The sequence below is a fragment of the Triticum aestivum genome, chromosome 3D (genome assembly GCF_018294505.1).
Source record: "Triticum aestivum cultivar Chinese Spring chromosome 3D, IWGSC CS RefSeq v2.1, whole genome shotgun sequence".
NCBI lineage: Eukaryota > Viridiplantae > Streptophyta > Magnoliopsida > Poales > Poaceae > Triticum > Triticum aestivum.
This window is the reverse complement of record NC_057802.1, coordinates 571437489-571449986: the sequence shown is the minus strand read 5'-3', so window position 1 is coordinate 571449986 and position 12498 is coordinate 571437489.

Here is a 12498-nt window from a genome sequence, read left to right as displayed (position 1 = left end):
CATCCCATCTGCATCATCCACGTATCGGTAGGAAATTTATTATCGGGATGCAAGTCTGATCTCTGCACAATGTACAGTAATATAGGGACATATATTTCCTTTTACAAACAACATACCTAGACAATGGAAAATAGCACAACCTTACCCTTCCTAGGTATATATTTGCTAATTCTGAGTCACCTGAGAGTCCCTTATTTCCCGGTCGGTGAGAGTTCTCAATCCAACATTTACATTCATGTCAGATTCCCCACTTTTGTAACTGATAAACTTGTCTACAATTGTTTTTTCACTAGATGACTAAATTGATGCATGGACGCGCATGAACATATTTTTAGATATGTATGAAAAATTGGTAAAGTCAACTAAGAAATAATGTTTTCTCAGCCAACCAACAATAGTCAGATCGTTCTACTTTATTTGCAATATATATGAGTACATTATTATACCAAGATGAATACCTTTTTGATCGGGACGAACAAAAGGTAAAAGTCAACTGAGAAATAAAGATTTTCTGCATCGACCAAGCTGTAGACGGACCCTTATTATAATCATTAAATTTTACTAGGATATAGGTATAGAGTATATAATTACATATGAATGACTTTCAGGAAGACATATTTATTTTCCAAATGATATACAATCGTATCAAGCTTTATTTATATAACATCTAACTTTATTAAGAAAATATATTATATATATAAAGTAATTGGCAGGTTAACTAGAAAAAGAGAATTAGGCTAGACATTACCAAAATAAATAGAAAACATCCAGCCATCAATTTTGTTAATTAATCAATGATAGTCCATGGATTTCCCCTTCAATGCCCACCCGTGGAGACATTAAACCCAGATTAGTTTTTTTTTTTATATAATACTCCGTGAAGACATCATATGCCCTAGATTTTTTTTTTCTTTGTATGATCCTTTTCTACGTACAAGTCTAGGTCTATCTTCTTTCCTCCATCAAGCGAACACCTAAAAGAGAGTTCAAAAAAAAAAGCGAACACCTAAAAGAAATCGAATTCCTCTTTCTGCGCTGCGCAAGACTCCATTTTTCCTTCGCCCCATGGTACAACGTCCGTCCCATCAATTGCCATATACCCTTCTCATAGCTCGGTCTATTACTTGCGCATCTGCTCGGACGTACTCTGTAGAAGGACAGCTGCCAATCAATGCTCTGAACGGAGAGAATTCCCACGAGAGACCAAGTTTTGTTTTCGCATGTGTGTGTTTCCGGCCGGCCGCAAATCAATCAGCTTGCTAACTGTACCGTATACGTGCGTACATACGTGCTATGGCTGAAAGAGTTAATTCAGGTGTGAGACCAAGTTTACGTGCATGCGTGTTTTCGCTCGGCGGCTAATCAATCATCTAGCTAGACCAAGTTACGGATGCATGTGTATTTCTGGCCGACCACAAATTAATCACAATTTTTATAGTAGGCAGAGTTAATATATGAGTAAGACCTAAGTTTTAGGTAGCGTGGTTAGCTTTGCATAGGAAGAACTAATCAGCTTTGTTGCTTTCTATCTACGCGCATGTTGAGGCCAGTTCAATCCTTCCATCCATGGAGCGCCTTAGACGTGTGTCTTTGGCCATGCGGTTACTTTGTACAAGGCCAGCACAATTTTTCCTGTTGGTGCCATGATTACCCTAGATCCTTCATCACCAAGCTAAGCTGCACTTTTAACTTATGTCTGATTAGGGATATCAGTAGTATTTCAGTTATAGCAAAACATTTCTGCCTCATGTTATTGATTGTGGGAGCCTGATAAAAAGATGATGATCCCATCCGAACCTCTGTTCTTTAGTACGATATAAAGCAAAATTCCTTATATACATCAACCAATATTTGAATGTGTTTACAAGCCAGGGGTATATGATGGTCTTTTCTCCTTTTCAGTTGATACATAGTTTCTTTTCAGTTTTTCCTTTCACCTCACAATTTCATCAAAGGTCGCACTTGCCTACCCAGCTCAAATAATATTTAAATTTCATTTATGCTAATTGCTTTGATAACGATGGCAATTGTATCACACTTTTGTTGTACGGTACAATGAAATACGGAACTACATCATTATATGACAACAGTGACATAATTAAACCTTGGTACCCCTCTCTTCATTACAGTACACCAGTCAGGTTTGCAAGCCATCCATGGTAGTCCAAGAGCTATTGTTTTGTTTCTAAAATCACCAAGGAAGGTCTAACCACTTAAACGACATCTACATATGTATGCAGATCTCAATGCTTTGTTAGTTGGTTAACACAGAAACTATCGAGCTATGTGATTTATACATAATAGTTTAGTCTGCATCCTAGAAAACTACGCACTCTCTTCTCTCTTTTATAGTTATTGACATGTACTTCTCGCTTTTGTGAACAAGAAAAAAATCTGTTTATAATGAAAAACTGCGAGTTTTCCTTTTGGATTACTTCACATCTCTGCACCTATTTTACGAGATTGATCAAATAATACATATATAATAGTGGTTATAACCCCTGTTCACAAAGTAGTGTTAACACATAATATTCATAGAGTAAATAACAGTACACAGAGCGCCTCATAAGTGTTAATTTTATGCAACTTATGCTATTGTTACAACTAGAACATGTGAAATTCCTTCACCATGGAGGAGCCAATATTAAACTATACTTAATTTTTTTATCTATATGATATTAGAGTTACAAACCTACATCCTTGATTTTAGTTATCTTGTACCAATTATCACTGAATTATTGATTTAAATCATTCAATACAAACCTCATCAGCTAGGAATTTGATTACTGGGTAGAGTTTAAAGATATCATTGGAAAATCATGTATTTCATCCTTACATATTTTGTCCCATAGTTTGCAGGAGATTGGTTAGTCATTTTTATTTATAAGCTTTAAAGGGCAATTACTTTATGTATTTTGCAAAAACCAAAATAAATCAGTAGTCTGCTAAAAAGTGGTAGTTTTTCAGATGCGTGCCTTCTTTTATTTCCCAAGGTCTGTTTCATGCATTACATAACTCTTTAAGTTACATTGTACCCAAGCATGGATCTCTAAGGATCAGTACATCTTTTTTGATTTTCAGAAAAAAAAAGTGAAAAGACCAAGCTACATTATATGGCTATATGAATTCGCCAAAACGTATCATACGTATGGACTATGGAGTTGGTTGGTAGTGATGGTACTTTACATGATGGATTTACGTATCTTTTGTTTGATTTCCCATTTGATGGGTTAAACCTAAATATCACTAAAAGTGATACTTCTGTTTGGAAAGCACTGTAAATACTACTAGCTCATAATAGGTATTGCCTGATCAGACACCCTTCACAAATTCTTTAATGCGCCAATATGAAAAGCTCAGGAGTTATCAATACAACATGATTACATGAATCCATATGTAGGTTTCCAGAAGCCTAATCTGAATGGTATATCTCCAGTAAATAACTGTGATGATCATTGAAACATTGATAAAACAAATAACAATCTGATGGAGCCATACGAACTTACAACTTTAATGCCCCTGATTGTGTTTCTACTAGAACAATTGTTTTACCTTAAGATCTCTTTGCATATAGGTTAAGGCCAAGCAGACTAGTGAAATGCATGTAAATAACCATAATTTCATTAATTTCCATATATACATAACTAGCAAATATTATTTGTACACATGTCGACAACTATAGGTAAATATGTAATTTCTACATAGCTCCTAAGAAATTTGTCTATGCCTACAAAAACGAGTAACACATACTTATTATATAACATGTAGGTGCATGATTAATGTGAAACATATATATTCAAAATAAATAAAAATTAATTGAGCAATGGATTCAATAATGAAGAAATATATTTACTGTAATGTGCATAACATGTAGGTACATGATTAATGTGAAATATATATGTCCAAATGTCAACAAGAAAAGGAAATATATCTAAGACGAACTTTTGCTTATGAAAAAGCTTCATTTTGTAACTGTAACCAAATTTGACACAAATTTTCTGTAGGCAAACCAAACATATATTCTCAATGCAAAGGGCTAATATAGACTACACAAATTGCATTAAAAGCATCATTTAGTAACTGTAACCAATTTTGACCCAAATTTTCTATAGGCAAACCAAACATATATTCTCAACACATAGGGCTAATATAGACTACATAAATTGCATTTGTAAAATCCTAGCCCGCACATCGAGCTGGCCACTTTGCTAGTTTAAAGAAGAATGAGAACATTATAAAGATCACATTTGATAAACAACACTGCACCTCGATTACAGAATGGTGAGCAGAAGAGGATGAAGCCCCTGATAGAAGCGGCCGTCATTGATTTATGCCCCGGCACTAGCACCTTCTTGCCCACAAAGATGGTGATTGCGGACCTGGGTTGCTCCTCTGGTCCGAACACTTTTTTTACCAGATCCACTAGATTGCATGATAATTTTCAATTCTGTCAGGGATATGGAACAGCAGGAATCATTTATGTATGTAATTACAACCAAGTCACTGTCACACAACGCCTCTCTCTTCTCTGCGCTTCTCTCACATCACCTCTCTCTTTCCTTTCTCTTTCACACACAACAACAGGCCAACACATGCATGCAGTTATTAAAAAAAGCTCCTTCCCTTGCATGCGGCTCCATTCTTCTGCGCTCTCTCACATCACATCAGCACCTCACATGCATGCCTCTCACAGGTGTGCCGACAAACACCTGTTAATCGCTGGGAAAACAGTACCTACACAGTGGACATGCACATGCGTAGTCAGTAGGTGGTCAAATAACGCACAGATCACGACGCAAGTGAACGGCCTAGATAATGGGTACCGCGTAGCTCGGCCTAGGCTGCAACTTCCCGTTTTGGAGAACGGTTTTTTTGTAGCTTGAGCTACGCAGTACCCACTATCGTAGTCGTCCAATATGAGCTTTGGTGCATGTGGACCTGTGCTGAATTAGCAGCTGTGTCAGGCGGTAAACACATCACAGTCTGGCGCCAGAATACCTTTGACGGGCCCGGTACTATACCTGACATGATGTGACATGAGCCCGGTCAGACAAGCCCCACATACTATTGTCCCACCATCGACGTGTGACTCGTGGATTCAATATTTTTATCCCCAGCCATGAAGACTCTGATCCTCGTTTGGAGCACAAATTGTAGGTTCTGAAAGATGCACCGGCTGAATCTAATAATTGTCAGGAGGTCTTGAGTGACACAACCGGGTGGGAACGAACGTAAGATGGATCATAGCACAATTATTTGAGGGAGCGAATTTATATCTTGAAGTTATCGAACACTTTTTTTACCAGATCCACTAGATTACATGCTAATTTTCAATTTTGTCAGGGATATGGAACAGCAGGAATCATTTATTTAAGTAATTACAACCAAGTCACTGTCACACAACGCCTCTCTCTTCTCTACGCTTCTCTCACATCACCTCTCTCTTTCCTTTCTCTTTCATACACAACAACAGGCCAACACATGCATGCAGTTATAAAAAAAGCTCCTTCCCTTGCATGCGGCTCCATTCTTCTGCGCTCTCTCACATCACATCAGCAACTCACATGCATGCCTCTCACATGTGTGCCGACAAACACCTGTTAATCGCTGGGAAAACAGTACCTACACAGTGGACATGCACATGCGTAGTCAGTAGGTGGTCAAATAACGCACAGATCACGACGCAAGTGAACGACCTAGATAATGGGTACCGCGTAGCTCGGCCTAGGCTGCAACTTCCCGTTTTGGAGAACGGTTTTTTTGTAGCTTGAGCTACGCGGGTACCAACTATCGCAGTCGTCCAATATGAGCTTTGGTGCATGTGGATCTAGGCTGAATTAGCAGCTGTGTCAGGCGGTAAACACATCACAGTCTGGTGCCAGAATACCTTTGATGGGCCCGGTACTGTAACTGACATGATGTGACATGAGCCCGGTCAGACAAGCCCCACATACTATTGTCCCACCATCGACGTGTGACTCGTGGATTCAATATTTTTATCCCCAGCCATGAAGATTCTGCTCCTCGTTTGGAGCACAAATTGTTGATTCTGAAAGATGCACCGGCTGAATCTAATAATTGTCAGGAGGTCTTGAGTGACACAACCGGGTGGGAATGAAGGTAAGATGGATCATAGCACAATTATTTGAGGGAGCGAATTTATATCTTGAAGTTATCGAACACTTTTTTTTACCAGATCCACTAGATTGCATGCTAATTTTCAATTCTGTCAAGGATATGGAACAGTAGGAATCATTTATGTATGTAATTACAACCAAGTCACTGTCACACAACGCCTCTCTCTTCTCTGCGCTTCTCTCACATCACCTCTCTCTTTCCTTTCTCTTTCACACACAACAACAGGCCAACACATGCATGCAGTTATAAAAAAAGCTCCTTCCTTGCATGCGGCTCCATTCTTCTGCGCTCTCTCACATCACATCAGCACCTCACATGCATGCCTCTCACAGGTGTGCCGACAAACACCTGTTAATCGCTGGGAAAACAGTACCTACAGAGTGGACATGCACATGCGTAGTTAGTAGGTGGCCAAATAACGCACAGATCACGACGCAAGTGAACGGCCTAGATAATGGGTACCGCGTAGCTCGGCCTAGGCTGCAACTTCCCGTTTTGGACAACGGTTTTTTGTAGCTTGAGCTACGCGGTACCCACTATCGTAGTCGTCCAATATGAGCTTTGGTGCATGTGGATCTGTGCTGAATTAGCAGCTGTGTCAGGCGGTAAACACATCACAGTCTGGCGCCAGAATACCTTTGATGGGCCCGGTACTGTACCTGACATGATGTGACATGAGCCCGCTCAGACAAGCCCCACATACTATTGTCCCACCATCGACGTGTGACTCGTGGATTCAATATTTTTATCCCCAGCCATGAAGACTCTGATCCTCGTTTGGAGCACAAATTGTTGATTCTGAAAGATGCACCTGCTGAATCTAATAATTGTCAGGAGGTCTTGAGTGACACAACCGGGTGGGAACGAAGGTAAGATGGATCATAGCACAATTATTTGAGGGAGCGAATTTATATCTTGAAGTTATCGAACACTTTTTTACCAGATCCACTAGATTGCATGCTAATTTTCAATTCTGTCTGGGATATGGAACAACAGGAATAATTTACGTACGTAATTACAACCAAGTCACTGTCACACAACGCCTCTCTCTTCTCTGCGCTTCTCTCACATCACCTCTCTCTTTCCTTTCTCTTTCACACACAACAACAGGCCAACTCATGCATGCAGTTATAAAAAAAAGCTCCTTCCCTTGCATGCGGCTCCATTCTTCTGCGCTCTCTCACATCACATCAGCACCTCACATGCATGCCTCTCACATGTGTGCCGACAAACACCTGTTAATCGCTGGGAAAACAGTACCTACACAGTGGACATGCACATGCGTAGTCAGTAGGTGGTCAAATAACGCACAGATCACGACGCAAGTGAACGGCCTAGATAATGGGTACCGCGTAGCTCGGCCTAGGCTGCAACTTCCCGTTTTGTGAGTCTGTAGGGAAGTTTGTAGGAAGAGCATGCCGGATTGGCTATGCTGACTGTTCCGGTTACTAAGACATGATGAACTGATGATCACCTAACACCTAACTGGCTGATCTGTCACTGAGTTTTTGAAGGTCACCACATTTGATGAGATGGAAGCATTGCTTTCTTTAGGGACACAATATGTAGATAATAATGTCTAAAGTCTCCTTCAGTTTGTTGTTATTCAGGATGATCAGTCGGTGGCTTATTGTTATAGGCTATCCTTGACATTTTGGAAGGCAGCAGCGTATTCAAACTGCATTACTCAAACTATGAGACGTGGGTGAGCTTTCTTGCGTGGAGTATGTGACTGCGTCACTTCTATCTCTATGAATTTTATATATTGTGTTATTTTGTTGTTCGAACAGACTGATGTTTATACTGTACTCCCTCTGTAAAGAAATATAAGAGCGTTTGGATCACTACTTTAGTTATCTAAACGCTCTTATATTTATTTACGGAGGAAGTATATGTGTGACCTGTTTGTCTAAGTACTCCCTCCGTCCGGAAATACTTGTCATCAAAATGGATGAAAATGGATGTATCTAAAACTAAAATACATCTAGATACATCCATTTCAATGACAAATATTTCTGGACGGAGGGAGTACATGTTACATGCCACGACTTTATACTAAGTGATCATCGATCTCGTATATTATTAGTTCATTATTCAGTCAAAAGTTAGCTTTCAGTTATTGTTAGAGTTCGTCTGCATAGGGCAGATTGGCAGGCTGCCTGGTTTGAAACCGAATTGGCTCCCCAAATGTTGGGTACGCAAATTACAGAACTAGTTAGGTTGTTTTGATATAACCGGATATTGGCTTGCAAAAGCACTAGTACATCTTTTTGCTGCAAACCAAATACTGCCCTAAAATTCTAGTAGGGCAACAAATTCAGCCTGAGGTTTCTGTTGTGTGTGTCTTGATAAGATGTGTGATGAGACTGAACCAGTTATAAAATCAGTAATAGTTGGCACTAATGTGTTTTAGTTAACTAGAGATGAATCCGGTTGCATGTTAAGATAATTGAGTTAGTGAGGATCAACTATTTTAGTAGGTACTCCCTCCGTTCCAAAATAGATGACTTTAGTATAAAGTTAGTACAAAGTTAAGTAATCTATTTTGGAACGGACGGAGTATATAGGATTCTGTATTGCTGATCTCAATGTGGTTGAAAGGAACTCCTTGACGACATCGAGTGTCAGCTATAGTTAATATTCCATACGTATCCATGTGATGAAGAAACTAACTACTAGCAACCAACTAATAATGCACATGTAAGCAAAGCACTAGCTCTGTATGATCCTTCCTTCAGCGATGGGAGCACCATGAGCGGTGTAGAACGCTCAGGCCTCAGGAGCACCAGACCATGAACAAAAATGAAATGCAACAGAACATTTCACTTGAAAGTTGACTATCATGCAATCATTCTATTTAGTAACTTTTTTAGCACTATCATTCTATTTAACTTTTTTTGGGTAAAATCATTCTATTTTAACTAGTGCGCTGTTAGCAGCTGAACGACTGATGGGCCTGAAGCCCAGAAGAAGACCAGGCCCAAGACAGATGCAGCCCAACGCACTAGCCAGCTTACGAGAAACCAAGTGTCCGAAGTAAAAAATGGCACTAGCTAGACTATAAAGTATTGCTTAAAATTACTTTGCGGCACTACTGAACCAATAAGCAAACAGATATAGTGGTTAATATATATGTGAAAATATTGATAACAAAGGCTGTTGCCTTCATCCCCCACGGCCGCGGACCTGTTGTTGTCCACAGCTGCGTCCAGCGTGAAGGACCAGAAGGTGCCACTGCTCAATGCTCGCTCCGAGAACTAGTTCATGCAGCTGATGGAGGAGGTGTTGCGCAGGTCGTTGATCAACCATGGTCTCGCGTCGTTGTCCCCTCTGAGCAACCATGACGTTCAGATTGGATGCCACGTCAAGGAGGAGGCACTGTCCCTTCCGCGTCGCCAATCGGGCCCTCGCCGGAGGCGAACCCTCTCGCCTCCACCACTATCTCAAACGCGTCGGCGTCGGCAGTGTGTCTTCATCCAAATGCAAAGTTGAGAAGCAGGAGGTGCGACCGGCATAGCGCAATGCGGCATTCGCCAAGACCCAGGTGGCGCCTGCCTGGGTGCTCATAGAGGCTTGGGTCCTTGATTGGTTCAAGATCACTGTCGAGTCGGACGCCCGCCGCAGGCACTAGCTCAACACCCAGCTCCTCCAAGTGAGGTTGGCAGAGTCCGAGCGTACCATCCGTCTCCAAGAAGCCGGCGACAGGCGGCGCAATGCTATCGAGGATGCACTGAAGGGTCTGCCTGCGAGAGCGCCGTGGCCTGACATGGATGTCGTCATGCATGGGGGGCCTTCCGCCACTGGCTCAACGTGGGCGGTGGTCGCAACGACGACGGTGGTGCCGGCTGCCTGGGAGGCCAGGCCTACGAGTTCATCGTCTAGTACTATGCTTAGTTTTAGTTTAGTTTAGTTTTAGTTTATTCCGAACTTGTAAATTCCATCCGGTTTGCATGCAATGTATTGAACTTGCTAATTTTCGTTCGACTTTGGTGCGGATATTGGTGACTTTCAGTTGGATGGCCTTTGCCCGGCCGGCTGTCCCGGGACATATCTGGTCGTGTCCGTGGATATTCGTGGGCGAAAATTTGATGATCTGCATTGAAGATGGCGTAGGCACCACGGATTGAAACACTTGGATGCATATGGCGTACGTACGTGTTACCTCGATCTGTCTTGGTAAAGATCTGCAGCGGGGAGTGACCGTTCGAAGCAGCCGGACTGGAACATTGTCAGCCAGCATGCAGTCAATAGTACCACAGCCTACGACTCACGTGTCCTTTGGTCGTAGCAGCGTGCGGCATAATATTTCCGATTGCTTATAGGATCCATAGAGACTTTGGAGCACAGCAGTACACGTCGCACGTGTTCATATAACAGTCTTATTGAGCAAAAGTTGTATGCATGCATTGACCCAAAACAGTGGAAGACGAGAAATTGCAGAACCACAATAATTGACGACAGCCAAAATGCGTGAAAAATCAAGGGTGGAACGTACACTGGAAGTTCAGGCTCAGGTTCAACTGCACAATTTATAATAATAAACTGAACGATAAATCAAAATACTTATTTGACAGCACAAATAAATGGCCAAGAGCCTGGAAATTTGAATTTGTTTTTTACTGTTTATTTACTTTCGGAGTTTTTTCTCACTGTTTATTTACTGCATTATAAACAAAACTAAAGACCAAGTAAATGATTCCTTTGACTCATACGCGCATTGTTGCGTGAATGTCACTTGAAGAGCGTTTTTCTTACACTACACTACACTAGTGTAAAAAACGTTCTTATATTATGGGACGGATGGAGTATTTGCATATAAAATGAGTCCAAAAGTAAACAGAATCAAAGTTTGACAAAATATATAGAAGGAAATATCAATAATTATAATATTGAAAATAAATTATGAAAATATAACTAATGATGGTTATATTGGTGTTATGTATATTTATATTTTTGCATATATGTTCGGCCAAACTAAAAAGGTATTGACTTTTTGACTAAATTTATACGTCATATATTTCGGGATGGAGGGAGTACCTAGATGCAACGCTGCAGCAGCATTCAACGTAGGAAAAGTAGCCAGCGTGGGCTAAACGTTGCTAAATCATGGAATCCTGATCATAGATATAGTTCTGGCAGCGACCCACACACACACAGATATATATATATATATATATATATATATATATATATATATATATATAGGTAAATTATATGGGACACCTAGGTGCCTGGGCACCTAGGTGCCCGTTATAGTAAGTGATATTCATTATGCATGACATACAATCCATGACATATGACTTTTCAAAACTTTGTTTGCATGCACTATCAGCTCTAATAGGCAATTATTGCTTTCCAAAAACAATATCCTACTACTTTCCTTTGCATTGATTCCTTTCCAAACAAAAAGGGTATGTATATTCCTTTCCAAACAAAAAGGGTATGTATATACGCTCTGATTTTTTAACGTATCAGATATGACCAAATAATACGAAATATTGTCGCAAATGTCTATATGTGTAATTACGACATATATTATGCATTCTTCTGATGTTTTACTTTTCAAGGTTTGTAGTGTTAAAAAAATTAGGGCCGGGTCACACTTTTTGGCGACTAATATTTCTATTCAAAATAAGGCCATCAGATAATATAAAATGTAATCCTAATTATTTTTTACTTTTGGAAATATATATGATGCATGCTGAATATCCACACACAATTTTTTTTCCTACGTACATATACCCACACACAATTTTTTTTTTAGTTTTAGGAATGTACGTTGCATGCCAATACCCATACGTGGTTTTTCGTACATACATGGACCTAACATATCATACCCGCATACCCTTTTTCAATACATGCATGCTTTGAAGATATACATAAAACTGATACACTTTGAACGATACATAACCCAAAAAAATGATACACCATTTTTAATACATGTAAATTATTTTGAGACATACCCGTAAATGATATTGGAGATATACCCAGAGATAGTACAATTTACATATACGATAGATATTGACCAGGTATATGAAAAAGTTAGTACGTGACTAGGTATACAATTTTATAGGTATATGAATTAGTACGTGACTAGATATACGATTTTTATAGGTATATAAATTAGTACGTGACGAGGTATATGAATTTTTATAGGTATATGAATTAGTACGTGACTAGATATATGATTTTTATAGGTATATAAATTAGTACGTGACGAGGTATATGAATTTTTATAGGTATATGAATTAGTACGTGACAAAGTATGTAAAAAAATAACACATCAATAAAATACACGCACCATGCATGGACCATTAATTGTTGATTTTCTCGTTCTTGTTTAATGAGGGCATTAAGTGT